The following is a 19,949-nucleotide window of genomic DNA, read 5'->3' on the forward strand; positions in this document are numbered from 1 at the left end:
AAATTGAAGAGTTTCTGCCATGATGAGGACAATTGAGCTTGGAATTAGCTCTACCTCATCCATTCCAAAAATCTTACAAAGAGAAACATATAATGCCTTAGCCCTAATGTTAAAATGTCTTTTCAATAGTGGCTCTAGGGTGTTGTAGTAATCATAGACAAATTACCAACCTTGGCAGCATGCTCCTGTAGTGGCCCTCTTTTCAAGTAGGTTTTTTGTGCATCATACCTTGCTTGTAGGTTATCCATGTCAATAGTTTCATGCACAACATGGTTAGGGTTAAGATTGAAAACTTCTCTAATCAGTTCAGGGCAGACCCTAAAGAGATTTACTCTAGCATGATTCTTTATCCACCCTATAATTGGGTCATACTTCTTGGCCAAAACCATTAATAAATCATTGTCGTAGAAAATTGTAGGGATTGTCAACTTTCCAATATCAAACTCCCAGACATTGCTTAGAGGACTATCCATTTTTTGCTCTAAAAACCACTTTTTGAATAATTCCAAACCTCCCATGGATACCTGAGCATCTTGTATCCAATTGGCCTTGTCATAGAAACCCTCTGCTATGGCTACTCTAGGGTTTTTAGGAATCAACTCCCTCCCCTTAGTTATCTCATGAACTGAAAAAGGAAATTTTTCCATAAAATCATCGTGCATACCCCTTTTAGAATATTTATTTTGCCCAAAAAAATCCTTTCATGGAGGCATATTCTAAAAAATTTTAAAATTCACTCAACAAATTTTTGATTTTCATTGGTTATAGATCACTTACCTGCCAAAATTTGCTCTTCTTTATGCAATTTTCTCTTCAAATTCAGTAAAGTTGCTTGAGGAATTTTGTGCCCTAGCTTTGAAAATCCTTTCGCTCTAAGAAAATCTAAAATTTGTGCTTCAACAATGGCAAATTTACATGTTATATCAGTGCATTGAGGTCGCATGAAGGAAACTTTGTATCATATTTATTTCCGCAACTATTATTTTCATGTTGTATCTTGAATTTGAATTCTACCCATTGATTTCCCTTAGATCAGACAGTTTTGTTTCAAAACTAGAAAGTATCTTAAAAACTTTGAGATCTCCAACCACGTGTCAAAAGCTCACTTGCCTGCATTATTTAAAAACCTGGCATTTTGGTAATGTGGGAATGCGAGCACCATTGATCTTACTCTGATCGACGGTAAGCCAAGATCTCTTTGTTTGATGACCCACTAAAATAACTTGGCCAATGAAAATGTTACCCTTTAATCCATGTGCTCTGACAATTTTAATTGTTGTAGTTGAAGTTTTTGTGCCCACAACATTGCTGCTTCCAACTTGGCACACTTGTAACCTTCCACCCATGAGCATACTTTTTTACTTTTAATCTCTTCCAGCATGGCATGGCTCAACAGACTTCCTAAAGCTTGGTCTAGGTCCCACCATGCCCGCTTGCCCGCATTATTTAAAAATTGAGTAGCTTGATAATGCGGGAAAGTGCAATCCATTTATCTTGCTTTAATCAATGGTGATCAGAATCTTGCAATGATTGTGCACTCATTCAATTTGAATGGACCAATGAAATGCTTCCTCTTCATTCCATGTCATCTAAAAACTACCATAGAGGACACACTGTTATTTTCTTTCTGCAAAAGGTGGGCCCATGATGTCACCATTGCCATGCATCATGTGCCCATTTCTTGGCATTATTTAAAGACCTCACAACTTGATAATGTGGGAATGCGATAATATTAGATCTAAACAAGATCCACTGTTGATGAATATTGATCATAAAGTAAAGTTTCCATTAATTTGAACAACCAATGACAGTCCAGGAAAATAAAATGTGCACAGGGTACTGATAAATCTACAAAAGGTGTCCTGACCCATTCTAACATACAAGACCTTTTTGCGATGCACTGAATCTCAAAAAACCATTAGGGTCTACGTGTCACAAATGCATTTCCCTGCATTATTTAAAACTCTCGCAACTTCATAATGTAGGAATGCAGGAACCCTTGATCTTGAGAAAATCAAGGGTGTTGAAGAACATTTCAACTTGGCATCCTTTTTAAAATAGAATATCACAATTAAGGCACCTAAAAATTTTATCATAAGGATAAAATGGTATTTTGATGCAAAAAAATCTTTAGGATAAAATGCCCCACTAAAATATTTGAAATAATACCTTTAAAATTTTGAAAACTAGGGCAACACAAAACAAAGGTATAAGGGTTTTTCACACACTTAGGGCCTTTTCATGGATAATTTGATAGACAAACCATGAGAATTTAAAAGGAAAATACAACCCATAGAACAGGTCACAATTAGGATAATCTAACAATTTTTAGGATTTCATAAGATAAAACCCTAATTTGCAAGAATCAAAGATTTAAAAAAAAATTCACCCAAATATCAGAAGTTTTTCTATACTATGAAAAATCACACCAACAGTGGCTTTGTTTGGGGATGATAGACTACTTGGGTCTATGCAAGAATTGAAAATTTATGGAAGAGCAGACCACACACCTGGTGCAAACATGACAACTTCTTTAGAGAGCACAAAACAACACACCTGAAAAGGAAACCAAACTGTACAAGGAAGCTCACCGGAACAAGAATTTACAAATATATACAAGAAAAACCCTAAACTACTGGTCATGGAAATAATAAGTATTTTTTAAAGAAAAATGCCTCTTCAAGAACTGTCCATGAACTGGCAGTTCAAGAATATTGTATGACAAATCTTTGAGTACATAAGAATCCTCACCCCAAGTAGTTTCAATCAAATAAGGGCCTAACCAGATAGGATCAAATTTTCCAAGTTTCCCTTTATCTTCAATTCTAGCATTCCACATTAAGACTAGATCTCCATCTTCAAACTTTTTGCTTACCATTCTTCTATCATAGATTGTCTTAACTTGCAGTTGCAACTTTTGGTTCTTAAGGGAAGCTTCTTTTCTAGTTTTTGTCAGTCCTACCAGTTCATCCATCCTTTCTTGTATTTCATCTGTAAAGTCTTCATCATAAAATTGAATGTAATTGTAGAGTCCTATTAAGTTTTTCTGAGGCATTCATGCTTGAATCCCATACACTATATCAAATGGAGCTACACCAATGGCTTTTTTCATAGTTACCCTGTCAGCCCATACTGCTAACTGTAGCTCAAAATCCCATGCTTTCTTGCTATCATCCAAGGTTATTTTAATGACTTTTAACAGGCTTTTATTGGTGGATTCAGCTTTTCCATTTCCTTGTAGATGATAAGTAGAGGATGATGACCTTGTTATTCCATATTTATCGCAAAATTTAATGAACTCCTCATACCTAAAGAACATGGCATTCTCTGTTACAATTTTGTGAGGACAACCAAATCTAGAGATAATATTATTCAGTAGGAAATTATTAACAACTTTACTTGTTGCATTTTTTGTGGGGATAGCCTCTACCCATTTTGTAAAGTAATTAGTAGCCACTAGAATCCAAGAGTATCTAGTGCTAGACTTGGGAAAAATCTCTCCTATGAAATCCAGACCCCATTGTTGAAAGGGTGCTTGAACCTCCACTGGCTTCAATGGAGTATTACCTGAGAACTTCAGTTTTCTGGCAAACCTCTAACAAGGGTCACATTTTCTAATCATAATATGAGCATCCTTGAAAAGGGAAGGCCACCAAAATCCAGCCCTCATTGCTTTATGTGTAGTAGTTTTGGCCATATAGTGTCCCCCACACACTCCAACATGCATTTCCTTCAAGAGCTCTTTTGCCTTTTCTTGATCAACACATTTCAACAATACTCCCTCAAAATTTCTCCACCATAAATTTCCTTGGACAATTATATACCTAATGGCTTGCAATTTAGTACTCCTCTTTTCATTTTCATGCAAATGAGGGGGAGCTTCCATGTGTTGTAGGTAATATATCACATTGGTGTACCAATCACATTGATCCATGTCACATAAGTCAGCTTTGAGATCATCACTTACCAGATTTATCTGATTAGCCTCTAGATTAGCTTCAGCCATGAGTTTGTCCAAACCTTAACCCCTTACCAACTTAGTTATCTATATTTCATTATTGAATTCCTGGATCTTGTTGATCCATCTACACCTTCTGCCTTATACTTCCTGTTGAGAAATTATATCCTTGACTGCAGCACTAGGTACAAAATCAATAACAGTAGCACCTACTAGGTAACATCTAAAAGCTTTTATAGCCTTTACTAAAGCATATTCTTGTTTTTCATTTATTTCATACTTTAGTTCAGCAAGTTGTAGTGACTTACTGAAAAAGGCAATGGGCTGCTCATATCCTTCTTGATTTTTCTACAATAAGATTGCAACTACAGTGTGGAAGGATGCAAAAGAAAAAATATGCATGGGATTTGAATAATTTGGAGTTCTCAATATTGGAGCATTTTTTATTGTAGTTTTAATATCTTGGAATGCTTGTGAAGGCTCACCATTCCAAACTATAGTGGCTCCTTTCTTGAGAATCTTTGAGATAGGTCTACTGATTTCAGCAAAATTGGTAACAAACCTCCTAAGAAAATTGACTTGGCCAAAGAAGGATTGAATTCCTTTTACATGTTTTTGGCTTGGGGACTTTATCAATAGCTGCTACTCTTTCAAGGTCTATTTTCACTCCATCCTTAGACACTATATGTCTTACTAATTTTCCTGCTGTGACCCCGAATGTGCATTTCTTTGGCTTCAAAGATACTCCATATTCTAGGGCTTTGATAAATATTTTTTCCAAATGTCTACAGTGATCCTCAACCTTATTAGAATATTTTGTAAGATCATCCTAGTACACAACCATAAATTTATCAATATAATCGTGAAATGCCACATCCATGGCTCTTTGGAAAGTAGCTCCTGCATTAATCAAGCCAAATGGCATCCTTACATATACATATGATCCCCATGGGGTTGTGAAGGCTGTCTTGAACTGTTCACTTTCCTTTACTAGAACTTGATTATATCCAGAGAAACCATCCATCATTTACATTAACTCAGAGCCAGTCACTTGCTGCAACATGGCTTCCATATTGGGTAATCCATAATTGTCTTTCAAAGATGCAATGTTTAAGTTCCTAAAATTCACACACAATCTTATATCTCCATTCTTCTTTTTGACAAGTACCAAATTTGAAACCCAGGTGGAATGCCTAATTGGTTTGATTATTCCCCCATTCCTTAGTTTCATCAACTCTTCTTGCATTTTGGGAGCTAGGGTAGGGTTTAATGGTCTCTATTTTTGTTTGAAAGGTTTTACATTATCTTTTAAGGGTATGACATGCTAGAATATATCTTCCCTATAAGCCTTAAGGTCATCATATGACCATGCAAAAATATGTTTATACTTTCTAAGCAGGTCAATCAATGTTTTTTTTGATTTTAATAGCCAGATTTTGGCCAATATAAACCTTTTTGGGGGCTTCATCAATAGCTAGGTTTATCTATTCTAATTCCTAAGGTTTAAGATCCTTAACTCCTTATTTTATTCTGTCTTGGTTATCAAAAATGTTTTCCAAGACTTCTAGCCCCTTAGGCACTTTATTGGTTTTCAGTTGCATAATCTCTTGGCCAAAAATGGTTTCCTTACCATCTATGGTTTCAATCAGTTCACTGCAATCCATTTACTAACCATGGTACTTATCTTCATTTAACAAAAAATTTGTAATGTCTTTGTCATCTTTAAAGACTTGCCAGTTTTCAATGTTATCAAGTATGGAAGGCCTATTTTGTACCTCAATTTGAGATATTCCTGCAAATGATATTTCCTTAGGCTTGATTGCTACATTTTCTAACAAATCAACCATCTTATTTTGAGTCCTATCTCTCCATGAGATACCAAATGTATCAAAGCATTCTATCTGATCCCAAATTGCATTTCTATACTGCTTTAATCTCCTATTCTTGGATGCATAAGTTTCTTTTATCTGGGAGATGACTAACTTAGAATCCCCTATAATGTGTAACTTCTTAATCCCATGATGTGTGGCAACTTTCAATCCTAGCAACAATGGCTCATATTTTGCAATATTATTTGTGCAGTAAAACTTCAACGTGAATGAATATCTAAAGGTATTATTCTCAGGGGAAACAAAAACTACACCTACCCCTGCACCCTCTTTAGAACTAGCCCCATCAAAGAACATTTTACATAATTTTGGTGAGTTCATACAACATTCAACTTCATGTTCAATTATAGTAGGTAAATTTTCAAATTCTTGAATAATCAATTCAGCTCTGAAAGCATTGACCCTAGTATCTAAGAAACAAGTGGCATCTTTGTCAATTTCTTCCACTAAAATGTGATTAACCCTTGGTTCTCTATTTACCCTGATGGCTTTATCCCCAATGGAAAGTAGCATAGGTTAAGTCACACTGTAGGCTTTCCCCCATGGCAGCACTCCATTTTTTGGAGAGTAACATTCCATAGTGTGGAGGTATATCGACCACTAAGACAAACATGGTTAACTCTATGCCAGGATATGCAGCTAGTTTGAATTGTAAAGCATTTATGGTACCTATAACTGGGACTTCCCTAGCATCCATTCCTCTACATCTGCCCTTCTTGGTATCCACTTTCAATCCTAAAGCTTCCATTACTTTGAAAGGCATTATGGTGTTGGAAGCTCTTGCGTCTATCATACAGTTTTTTAGGGTCTTCACTTTTATGATTAGACTGAGGAAAAAAAGGTCAATATCTTCTATAAATGCCACTGAGGAATCATCTAAAAACATTTGGGGAATCTAGGATATGATACCATTATCCTCTACTACTAATGGGGTTTTTTGGGCAATAGTTTGATCTACAACAGTATTATTGTTTCCTATCCCACCCAACCATGATAAAGCCTTGTTCTTATGCTCTTCAATTCTAAGAAGTTCAGATAAGGGCACTTTTATATTAATTTGGGACAACATAGATATCATATCAATAGGTTCAACAATAGTGGGTTTTACAAGAGTACTTGGAGCTGGGATCTTTTGAACAACAGGCACCACTATTTGCCTGATAGTATTAGGTTCTAATTTCTTTGGTTGTACAAGTACTTTTGTTGTTTCATTTATTTGAAACTAAACCTTCTTTTTGGGTTCCCACTTCTTACCCTTTTTGTCATTGATCTTAGGCACATCTGCATTGACCTTCTTATTTTGATCATTCATCTTATGAGTGATATCTTTAATGAATACATTGGATGGCTTTCCTGCATCATTATTTATTGTTCTATTTCTCAAATTGTAATTACTATGAAATTGAGAAATCATTTCTGTTGTGATTCTATCGATCTCTTCTTTGGAAGGAATTCTTAAGCTTACGTGTCCTACATTAGAGGATGTAACACATAACTTATCTATATCATAACTTTCATCTGTTGGAGTTGATGAAAGCCAACTTTGAAGATGCCCAAGATCACTTGCATGCAAAAACCTGTCAAAGAGAAGCCAAGAAGAGGAAGAGCATGGAGCAAGGGAAAAAACCTAAATGGACATGAGAGACAATATGTGCAAATGCAAGAAGAAAATGTATTTACAATATGCACAATGCCTTATGATATGATAAAAATACAAAGAGGGAGCCCGCTTATAAAGAGCTCATGGAAGCTTGTAGAACAAGCTGAAAGGTGGTAGAAGATAAGGATGAAAACTAACACATATCCATAAAAGGTGGAACATGCTAGAAGGGAACAAACTCCCATGTTGTCAACAAGTAACCACTACATGCATTAAATATAAAATATTAAATAAATGCATTTATCTAAGTAAGCTTAAGTAAATAGAATAGTTAATTAATAATTAATTAATTATTTACTCTAACACCCCACCTTAAGTGAAACTTAGGGAAATGTCTTAAGCACACAAAACTAAGATGAAATGCAGAATGGGTCCTAGCAATGAAGCCATGTTAGGTACCCAAGTACAATGCAAAAGATGCAACCTTTATAAACAGGGAAAGAGAGAAAACCACGTGGGAAAAACCCTCCCCCAAAAAGAGGTAAGAACCTAGTGAAGAACTGAAGAAGCCTCCAACTAGGGAAATGTCCCCTAAAATAGGAACAGGGAGTGATCATGAAGTGGCATCACTGAAGCATGAAAAAGCTGCAAATCTGCCAAACTACTGATCTGAAGAACCTCCATGGAAGAAGAAGGCATGAACCAAGCATATCTATATGGTAGATGATCCATCTCATCAAAATGCATAGGTAGCCAGCCACTGCAATCGCCTTGTACATAGGATCAACCACTGAATACATCATTCACACTATCGAACCATCGAACCACGGATGCATTAGAACAATATCATAACCCCCCCTTAATGTAGACGAGGTGTGATGATAGGCAACTGAGAAGGTGGGATAAAGTCTCCTACAAATGAACCAAGAACGACGAGAGAGTGAACAAGGTATAGACACCTATAAAGACATGGTCAAACTGACTCTACATGGGGCTAATGTCATGGAAGGGACACTCACTTGACAAAGGGAGAATTCCTAAAATAGCAAACAACTATCCCCCCCATGGTGCTTTATGAAAATAATGGATGTAAAACTAACTCAAAACAACGTTCATGATCCTCGAAATGCAAAAGTGGCACTTTATCTCAGTGTGATACATAAAAGTGCTTCAAAATGATAGCTACAATAATCAAAATAGAAAACAAGCTGATACAAAACATAGTACAACCTAAAATGAGAGAATCCATGCCAGAAAAATGATCCTTAGGCCTAAAACACTCAAGATATCCACCATATAGCAAAAATGCCAAAACTATGATAAAAAGAGCATGGGCCAAAAACTCAAGAAATTAATCATATTTTTAAAAAGGCAACAAAACTAGCTTTCCAAAAATATAAAGTTTTCAAAAAATGGGCATGCGATGCAAAAGATATGCATGTCAAAGTCAAAAAAAGAACTTTAGATTTCAACTGAAAAAATGGGCAATAAAAATGCATCAAAACCTAAAAATACCTGCACCAATGTCTCCATCTCAAAACCAACTTTCCAGTGCTTCTTTCAGATCAAAAAAATACCTCTGTATGCTCAAGTTATAGCCAAAAAACCAAGAGTAGGTCCAAAATGACCCTAGAAGGAGAGTGTAAGTAAGGTTGATGACACAAGTGCTAATGTCATGCTAACATCAGTAGTCCATTGCAAAAAAGAGACCACGTGGCGAGTGGCTAACATGGCATGGACCATGTGGCAATGTGCCACATGGTGCACTTGCCACATGTCACATGATGAGTGACTACAGATGTGTCAGAAAATCTTGAATAACCGCTAACTCAGGCACTATTCTGACTGGGCTAAATAACCCTAGAGGTGGCATAGGAGGGCTGCTAACTGGGCAGGCTGACAAGCGGTGGAGGAGGTAGCCACAGGAGTTGAGTAGCGGCAGATGTCGAAAGCACCGCCGGCAGGTGGTGGCCAAGCCATAGCGGTGCAGTAGCCGCGTAGCCGGTTGTGGCGGCCCGTGGGTTGAGCACTTGTGGCATGATGGTGGCCTCGTAGTGGCATGGTGGTGGCACGTCACAATTTGTTTTTTTTAAAATTAAAAAGCTTTATATGAATCCTAACTGAAAATGGCCTTCCAGATCTGATGGTGATGTCTGTTTGGCTCCAATGTGCTCCAAAAAATTGTTGTTCCCTCGATTTGAAGAAAAAATGCACAAACAAACTAGGGTTTGTGACTCCAAATCACAGCTTCAAAATTCTTCAATGAAGTAGCAACAGAAAGGCTCTGATACCATGTTGGAGTTGATGAAAGCCAACTTCGAAGATGCCCAAGATCACTTACATGCAAAAACCTGTCAAAGAGAAGCCAAGAAGAGGAAGAGCATGGAGCAAGGGAAAAACCCTAAATGGGCATGAGAGACAATATGTGAAAACACAAGAAGAAAATGTATTTACAATATGCACAATGTCTTATGATATGATGAAAATACAAAGAGGGAGCCCGCTTATAAAGAGCTCATGGAAGCTTGTAGAACAAGCTAGAAGGTGGTAGAAGATAAGGATGACAACTCAGCACATATCCACAAAAGGTGGAACATGCTAGAAGGGAACGAACTCTCGTGTTGTCAATAACTAACCACTACATGCATTAAATACAAAATATTAAATAAATGCATTTACCTAAGTAAGCTTAAGTAAATAGAATAAATAATTAATAATTAATTAATTATTTACTTTAACATCATCATCTGAATGAACTTGCTAATGATGTAAATGATAAGTAATTCTCTAACTGGTAATATCATTTTTAGGTTTCTCATAATTAGAATCTACAGAGTCATCACACATGCTCACCATATTGCAACTTATGTCATCATGGCTTTTCTCTTCAATTTCTTCTTGAGGTTGCATACCTTGACCTTGGGCAAATGACTAAGAAACAACATATTAATTAGCCAAATGAGGTGACTGACATATAATGCACCATGGTACATCATCATTCATATTCACAATGTTCCTTTGTAGGGGATCTGGAGTACCCTTATCCTTCACATTTTGGGTCTGATTGGGAACTGGCTTACCATCTTTCCACTAAGTGGTGTAAGGGTAATTTTGCATTCTAGGCTGCCTGTTGAAATTTTTGTTATTCATAGGGGTTCTGTCAGCAACATTTGGCTTACTAATATTAGTGAGATTCATCTTCTTGAGCAATTCTAAAACCTAGCCTATAGTGGGTTCTTCTGGCTTCTTTACTATAGGAGTTTTATCAGCCTCCCTTCTATTTTTGTTCTTAGGATTGAAAAGCTTTGGATCATCCCTCCTACCCAGTTTTCTAGGTGCCTTCCTATTATTCTCTATATTTACTACAATTTTATAGGCATCCCTTAAAGTCTTGGGATCCTTATCCCTCGATTGATAAGCTATTTTACTATCAAAAGCATTGGAATATGTTGTGAGACAGACATCTTCATTCAACCTCATAACTTGAAATAGTCTATACATACCTTTCTAGAATCTTACATTGAAATCAAATGTGGACTCATTTGGATTCTTCTTGATGTTGTTGAATTCATTTAACATGAATCCTGCATTAATGTTGTCTCCATATTGCTCCTTGAATAATTTCTCCAAGTCACTCCACGAGGTGATACTCTCATCTGGCAACCTCCTAAACCAATCCCTTGCATCCTCAGTTAGTGAATGCACAAACAATTTCATTACCATATCTTCATGTTCAACTTCATAATCATTCAACATATCAATGAAAATTCTCAAATGTTCTTCACCAGTAACAACATTATTTCCAGAGAACTTAACCACTTTGTCTCTTAAATCAAATGATATGGGATGTGGGGCACCAAGAATACAAGAAAATGATATTTTTCTATACCTTTTGAGGTATACAGGTTTCTTCTAGAAATCGGGAACATTTGAGGTACTTGCTATGTTAGCTTGACTCAGAGGAGTAGCTTGGGATTATTGAGGTGGGACAAATGGGACTTGGGTGCCAATAATGGAAGATGAGGTAGGAGCAGATTGGGATATTTATTGGACCATTGGCTGGTGCAGGAATTGTAGGTGGGATAGACAAATTGGACCATGAAGCCAATGTAGAATTAGATTTTATGAATTGGATTTCTCTCCTAGTTTCTGCAGCTTGAGCTTCATTGTCAACCTTCTCAAGCTCTTTTGCTAATCTTCCTTCTCTTTTCTAGCCTTCTCCAGATCTAAATCCAATTTTGACATGGAGGGTTGTATGGGTTTTCTTGGTAGAGCTTGAGGTTCATTTATTTGGATTCCTATAGCTTTGCCTTTCCCTTTATCTAGAGCTTTTATGGTGGGCTCTATAGGGTCTATTTGAATAGGCTTATAGGCTTGGACTTGAGCAATGAATGGTTCTTGCTTTTGATTCAGGCATTTTTCTTGTTCCTAAACTTTAGCTCTTAGATTGTCTACAACTCCAAATACATCGGTATGGAGAGTTGTGGTATTTTCTTCTAACTTTTTATTCTGCTCCTTCAAAGCAGCCATCCTTCTCAGCAAAGCATCCCTTTCTATTATGGCATCCAAAGTGGCTTGCTCCTTCTCCTTTTCAAGATGAATACATCTAGCTTCTTCCTCAACAATCCATTTCTTTAGAACGCCTATCTTAGAATGCACTTCTTTAGGATCTATAGAAGTAGCTTCTAAATCAGTAGGATTGTCCAGGTCTATAAGATTTGGCTCCATGTATGGGGTTGCTCTAGGATTAAAAGGATTATCAAATGAACTCCTAAATCCTAGCCTATAGTTCATATCTGCTATAGGATCTAGCCTTGATGAAGAAATTCCTACCATGGACACATCTTTGTCTTGAAAGACTCTCTCATTTGGTAATGGGGTACTGAAAATGCCTCCTACGAGTCTTGTAGTTTTGGATTCAGAACTAAGTGAAGAAGACTCTCTTCCTAATACTGGTTGATACTGAGAATTGATGGATACATTGCCTTTGCGTTTCTAGGTGGGATTTGGATCTGTCTTTTTCTTATTTTGGTTCTTCCTACCACCTTGGGCTAGATCAATATACATTGATACATCAGGATTGGCTCTCATGCAAGCTCTTGTGTTCTTTCTCTTGTCAGCCATATTCACCTTTTGTTAAAATAAGCACTAGCTTAAAAACTTTGACTGAGTCACCACCCTGTTCTCGAGAAAATATACAATGACACTTATTGCTGACTCAAAGTAGACAACATACAAGTAGAAATAGAAATATTTGACACAGATAGACCAATCACTAATGTCGTAAGACTGCAACTCTTGCTTGTTAGATAAGACACTTGGATAGGCTAGATATGTCAGTGTGTAGCTATGGTACTTGGGCTATATCCTCTTTAAATTCTCAAGCTTTGTCACTAAAAGATTCCTTTTTAACCATGGGAAAAAATTAGATAACATGACACACACGTACACAACAGGACCAAAGAAACTGCAATACTCTTCACATATGTGTTGGACAACTCCTTAGTAGAGTCACCATTTTGTTGGTGTTTTAAAAAGGACTAAAACTACTAAGTAACAAAATGCTTAATACCAAGATGATAGTACTCATGCAATCTAAGGCTAGCCAATCCTTGTTAACAATTGCATGTGCAAAGAATTTGGACCCAACTTCAACAAAACCAAAGGTGGTTTTCTACTCTTCTGGCTCTGCAAAACCAGGGTGGGTATACCTAGGGATGATTCAAGACTAGGAAAACTATATGAGGATTATTTTTAGTTTCATTCTGATTCTCATCTCAAATCCTCAGACTCATACACAATTCTTGATAACTTGATAAACACATCCCATATAACAGATATGGCCAAAAATTCTTCTATAGATCTACAAATGTTCTTAATAATAGTAGCTAACTGAAGCTAAAATATTCCATGCAGACAAGTACTGGCCAGCTCTGAAGATCTACAGGAAATAAAAGTAAAATTTGATTTGATGCTACATTTTGACAACCATTTGTGATACTTTTCTTTTTCAGCTGGATCAAATTTGATCAGTGCCTAATCCATTGGGGTTAAAAATCTATAGCAAATTCTTAGATCTAGTTTGTTGCCTTACAACAAGTTTTATCAGCAATTCTTATCTGAATTTATCATTCAAAACCCTTTCCACTACTAAAGCAACCTTATCACATTCACCAAAGCTTTTATTTAATCCATTGAATTAACACCAGTGATAAATAGATATACAACCTAACTAGATTGCATTCAATTGCACAAGCCTTTACTTATACAATATCAAGATAACCAAGTAATTAAAAGAAGACAAGATTCAGAAAGAACTAATATGGGGACAGTTCACAATTTGTATTTATTTTCTTTGAAAATTGTAACCCATTTACAATAGACTCAGACTGACCTTCAGAAAGAAACACAACTCATTCTATGTTCATGTATTCTAAGAGAAATGATAGAGAAAATACATCACAAACTTCCTTTCAAAAAAAACATTGGACCAAAAAAAAACTAAGCATATTATTTATAAAAGTAGAATTCAGACCATTCTCTAGCCTTGAAGTCTCACTTTAGTGTGAGATGCAACAAGCTTTAGGCTAAAAAAAAGTGACAGGTGTCTTCTAAAAGATAATTACATACACCTATCATAAAAGACAAAAGAAAATAAAAGAAAGGCTATTACATCGAACATTCCTTGGTCGGTCCCTTTCTATTACACTCACAATTGTTGAGACAAGAAATTATGATCTGATTCTTCAGTTATTCTTCACCCTTGGGGTAAATGGCCATGAGGTTTGAAAGTGATGTATCTTCTTCAAATACTTACAAACTTACTTTAATCTGGGGATTTTCCATGTCTTCATTACTAACTATGAGGGTAACTCTTACTTTTGCATCTTCCTCCTCATCATCTTCTGACATTTGTTCTATGAACTGATTTTTCCATTCATTATAAGCAGCATCATTTGGTCAATCAAAATTTAGAGCCTCTCTTTGTATAATCACTAAAGAATTTGCAAATACCTCTAAATCATCAAGCTCTTTTCTGATGGCATTATAAAATAACTATATCTTTACCAACTCTTTGTTTGTCCTTGCCCAAAACCAGTGACTAGTTTCACTCATGATGTTCTTGATCCTTACATAAAATATTTTATCCAACTCTTTTTTCCACTTTCCTTTTTCCTTTATTGTGTCAACAGATTCTAAAGCACAAGGAAATAAAATGAATTTTTCAGCAATATACTTAGAAAAACAATGTGTTAATCTTTTTTGCAAAGAATCCCTTTTATCATCAAAATCTTCTAGTTTATTTAACCAATCAAAAATTTTCTCTACTTGATGACAAGGCATATGGATGGTAGATATACACATGACTGTGATATCATTATTTCTCTCCCTCCACTTATGTGCAAGAGGAGTCAATTTAACCTCATCTCTATTTAACTGATCCATGAGGGTTGTAATTCTTGTCAACTGATCAAAGAAGGTTGACCATTATATTTTATCCCATAAATACATCACACCCTGCTTTAATTTTAATTCATATTGATTTTTTTAATTCTACTTGCAACTCATGTAGTTTGGTTTTTTCTTCTTCAAAGTGCTCTGTAGTATAGAATTGAAGCCTTTCAAGGGTGTTTGGTATTTCAATAATAGGGATTGCTTTAACAAATGACTGTGAAGCATATGCAATTCTAGGTGTACTAGATTCTCCCACCTTTCTATTCCCAAGTATCTTCTCCATTTGAGACACCTGATTTTCAAAATTTTGTATGCATTTGCCCCTCTCTTCATATGCCTTCAACACTTCTTCAAATCTAGCATTTAGCTAGGAAAATTTATCTTCTTCCTGGCGAGATACCACACTGCCAAATTTTAGCATTTCTTAAGCCATTCCTATTATCTATTTACTACCAACCTCACCAGCCCTATATACTATTAAAGCACTAGTATGTTTAGTAGTAGAGATTTCCAGCATTATAATTTTATCCCTTTTCTCAATTGACCAAATTACAAGGGCTTGGTGATCATCACTAAATTTGATTCCTCTATGAGCCTGTAGTATCTGTTCTTCAGTTTGTAACTGGACATCCTCTTGTTTTCTTACTAAATCAAAAACCATAGCATTCACTATATCCTATTTAGGTAAGATAAGGACTCATGATTGTTTAACTAATTTCCTCCTTACCTCAGGTGTAAATTCGGCAAAATCACTCAAAAATTTAGATTTTACCTCTTCTTTAATAATAGAGTTTAGTTTATCTAGTTGCTCTACTTTTATTTTTCCACAAGCCTTTTCAAAATTGCCTATATTCAACCTCCACAAAAATTGAGCAAATGCTCTAGATCTCACAAAATTTTCATCATTTACAAACCTCTCAGATGCTTGGGCAACTATAGGATCAATTTACTTACCTTGATAGTCAGCAATAGTAAGCTCCAAGGAAGGTGCAGGGGGTTCATGTGGTTCCCCAATCTCCAGATTTGTGGAAGTAACAATTATATCCCCTTCTCCACCAATTTGTCTTAATTGTTCCCCTAAAGATGCTTCATCATCTATCCTGATTGGGGATTGGCTCAAGGAGTATTGTTGTGGCTGAGAAGAAGAAGATCCCTGTTCTAACTTCTACCTTTTTAGAGCACTGGTTGTATGTGGACTTCCTGGTATTTTTCCTTGATGAAGAGGACCCTGTTGCACACTCTGAATCATTGCATAACCTAACCTTTTCTGCAAGGTATATTGGCTAGGAGCTACTATACTTTTACTATTAATTCCTTTCTGCACTTCTACAACCTTGTCTGGGTATGCCCTAACATATGTAGGCCTTTTTCATTCATAGCCTATGTTATCTCAGCAAAATTATTCATCAAGGCCTGCATCTTGGCTCCCCAGTATTTCTTTTCTTTCAATGGGTCATAGTGGGGATCAAAAGCATTAATGAATTCAAGGGTTTTGCTAAATACTATCCATTTTTCCCTTCTCAATTCTTGTTCTTGTAAGGTGAAAATGTTTCTAATTACGTCTTCAGGATAGTAGACTTGTTGGACCATGTGAGAAGCTTTTATTCTCTCCCTGAAGATATCATAGAAACCTTTAGGATCAATAAATCTAGCATGAGTTTTTGCCATGTTATATCTGTCTAAAAACAAGTTCAGATGTTTCCATCCTTTCCTTACCAAAACAAAATCATTGGCCACAGTAACTATTGGAAAAAAATGTGCCCTTCCTAGTCAACTCCCTCTCATCTATGGTGCCTATCTACCATAATAGCTCAGCTATTCCTATCTTCAAAGGCACATGAAATGGTAGCACATGAGGTTTTCCCAAAAAACCATACACTCTTATCACTATTGAAACATTGTAGGGAATTATATCCCCCCAGTTATGACTGAAAAGTAGCCCTTTAGCATGGTCCTTGGGTCTGACCAATTCTAACAATGCTTGTGGAATTCTAGGGCTATCTCCTTTTAAAAGCAGTCTAAAATTTGATGAAAAATACCTGTCAAACCTCACATAATTGGCACCTATGGCTTTTGAGGTCATATCTATACTCCATAGCTATACTAGATTCTTCTCCCCCTCCCTAGTTGTTTCCAACTCCATACGTGTGGAGAAAAATTTAAATACCTTGTACAAGCACACATGAATAAGAAATGAATACCAACAGAATGGTTTATCTACTTTTCCCTTTGTTATCCCAACCAAACCATTGTGAATTTCTCTTACAAGAAATGATGCAAAATCTGAAATAGAGCTCATTCCAAATTGAAGAGTTTCTGCCATGATGAGGACAATTGAGCCTAGAATTTTCTCTACCTCATCCATTCCAAAAATCTTACAGAGAGAAACATATAATGCCTTAGCCCTAATGTTAAAATGTCTTTTCAATAGTGGCTCTGGGGTGCTGATAGTAATCACAAACAAATTACCAACCTTGGCAGCATGCTCCTATAGTGGCCCTCTTTTCAAGTAGGTTTTTTGTGCATCATACCTTGCTTGTAGGTTATCCATGTCAATAGTTTCATGCACAACATGGTTAGGGTTAAGATTGAAAACTTCTCTAATCAGTTCAGGGCAGACCCTAAAGAGGTTTACTCCAACATGATTCTTTATCCACCCTGTAATTGGGTCATACTTCTTGGCCAAAACCATTAATAAATCACTGTCGAAGAAAATTGTAGGGATTACCAACTTTCCAATATCAAACTCCTAGACATTTCTCAGAGGAGTATCTAGTTTTCACTCTGAAAACCACTTTCTAAATAATTCCAAACCTCCCATGGATACCTAAGCATCTCGTACCCAATTGGCCTTGTCATAGAAATCCTCTACTACGACTACTCTAGGGTTTTTAGGAATTAACTCCCTCCTCTTAGTTATCTCATGAACTGACAAAGGAAATTATTCTAGAAAATCATCGTGCATACCCCTTTTACAATATTTGGTTTTCCTAGAAAATCCCTTTCGTGGAGGTATATTCTAAATATTTTTAAAATTCACTCAGAAAATTCTTGATTTTCACTGGTTATAGATCACTTACTTGCTAAAATTTTCTCTTCTTTTTGCAATTTTCTCTGCAAATTCACTGAAGTCACTTGAGAAATTTTGTGCGCTAGCTCTGAAAATCATTTTGCTCTAAGAAAATATGATATTTGTGCTTCAACAATGGCAAATTTACATGTTATATTAGTGAATTGAGGTCGCACGAAGGAAACTCTATATCATATTTATTTCTGCAACCATTATTTTCATGTTGTATCTTGAATTTGAATTCTACCCATTGATTTCCCTTAGATTAGAAGGTTTCATTTCAAAACTAGAAAGCCTCTTAAAAACTCTAGGATATTCGACCACGCGTCAAAAGCCCGCTTGCCCGCATTATTTAAAAACCTTGCATTTTGATAATGCGGGAATGTGGGTACCGTTGATCTTACTCTGATCAATTATAAGCCAAGATCTCTTTGTCTGACGACCCACTAAACTAACTTGGCCAACAAAAATGTTACCCTTTAATCCATGTGCTCTGACAATTTCAATTGCAGTAATTGAAGTTTTCGTGGCCACAGCATCACTACTTCCAACTTGACACACCTGTCACCTTCCACCCATGAGCATAATTCATTACTTTTAATCTCTTCTAGCATGGCATGACTTAGCACACTTCCTAAAGCTTGGTCTAGGTCCCGCCATGCCCGCTTGCCTACATTATTTAAAAATTGAGTAGCTTGACAATGTGGGATAGCACAATCCATTTATCTTGCTTTAATCAATGGTGATCAGAATCTTGCGATGATTGTGCACTCATTCAATTTGAATGGACCAATGAAATGCTTCCTCTTTGTTCCATGTCATCTAACAACTACCATGGAGGACACACTGTTATTACCTTTCTGCAAAAGATGGGCCCATGATGTCACCATTGCCACACATCATGTCCCTATTTCCCTGTATTATTTAAAGACCTCACGACTTGATAATGCGAGAATTTGGTAATCGTAGATCTAAACAAGATCACGGTTGATGAATATTGTTCATAGAGTAAAGTTTCCATTAATTTGAACAACCAATGACAGTGCAGAGAAATAAAATGTGCACAAGGTACTGACAAATCTGCAAAAAGTGTGTTGACCCATTCTAACATATGAGACCTTTTTGCAGTGCACTGAATCTCAAAAAACCATCAGAGGCTACATGTCACAAATGTGTTTCCCCGCATTATTTAAAAATCTCGCAACTTCATAATGCAGGAATGCGGGAACCCTTGATCTTGAGAAAATCAACGGTGTTGAAGAACATTTCAACTTGGAATCCTTTTTAAAATAGAATATCACAATTAAAGCACCTAAAAGGTTTATCATGAGGATAAAAAGGTATTCTGATGCAAACAAATCTTTAGGATAAAATGCCTCGCTAAAATATTTGAAATAATACCTTTAAAATTTTGAAAACTAGGGCAACACAAAACAAAGGTATAAGGGTTTTTCACACACTTAAGGTCTTTTCACTGATAATTTGAGAGACAAACCCTAAGAATTTAAAAGGAAAATACAACCCACAGAATAGGGCACAATTAGGATAATCTAACAATTTTCAGGATTTCATAAGATAAAACCCTAATCTGCAAGAATCAAAGATTTAACTAATTTTTCACCCAAATATCAGAAGTTTTTCTATATTATGAAAAATCACACCAACATACTACTCTTTACTTTACTTTACCTTTTAAGGTCTACCCATCTAGGTTGTATTTATAGATTGACACCCTTTTGTGCTTTCTGGTTAAAAGCATTTGCAATTAATTCATTGAATATCTCACATGGGGAGTTGTACCTAATAAAATCAAGAGGAAGGTTATTATCTCATGATAACCTATCCAACTATTGGTGTTGATTTGTCCTTTCACTTGGGAACTTATAGTTAGACTTGCACACATTTTCTCAAAGGACAATCTGTTCACTAACACTAAGTAAGCTCAAGTAATAGAATAAATAAATAAATAAGTATTTT

The sequence above is a fragment of the Cupressus sempervirens genome, chromosome 1 (assembly GCF_028749045.1).
Source record: "Cupressus sempervirens isolate cs-2001-9-10 chromosome 1, ASM2874904v1, whole genome shotgun sequence".
NCBI lineage: Eukaryota > Viridiplantae > Streptophyta > Pinopsida > Cupressales > Cupressaceae > Cupressus > Cupressus sempervirens.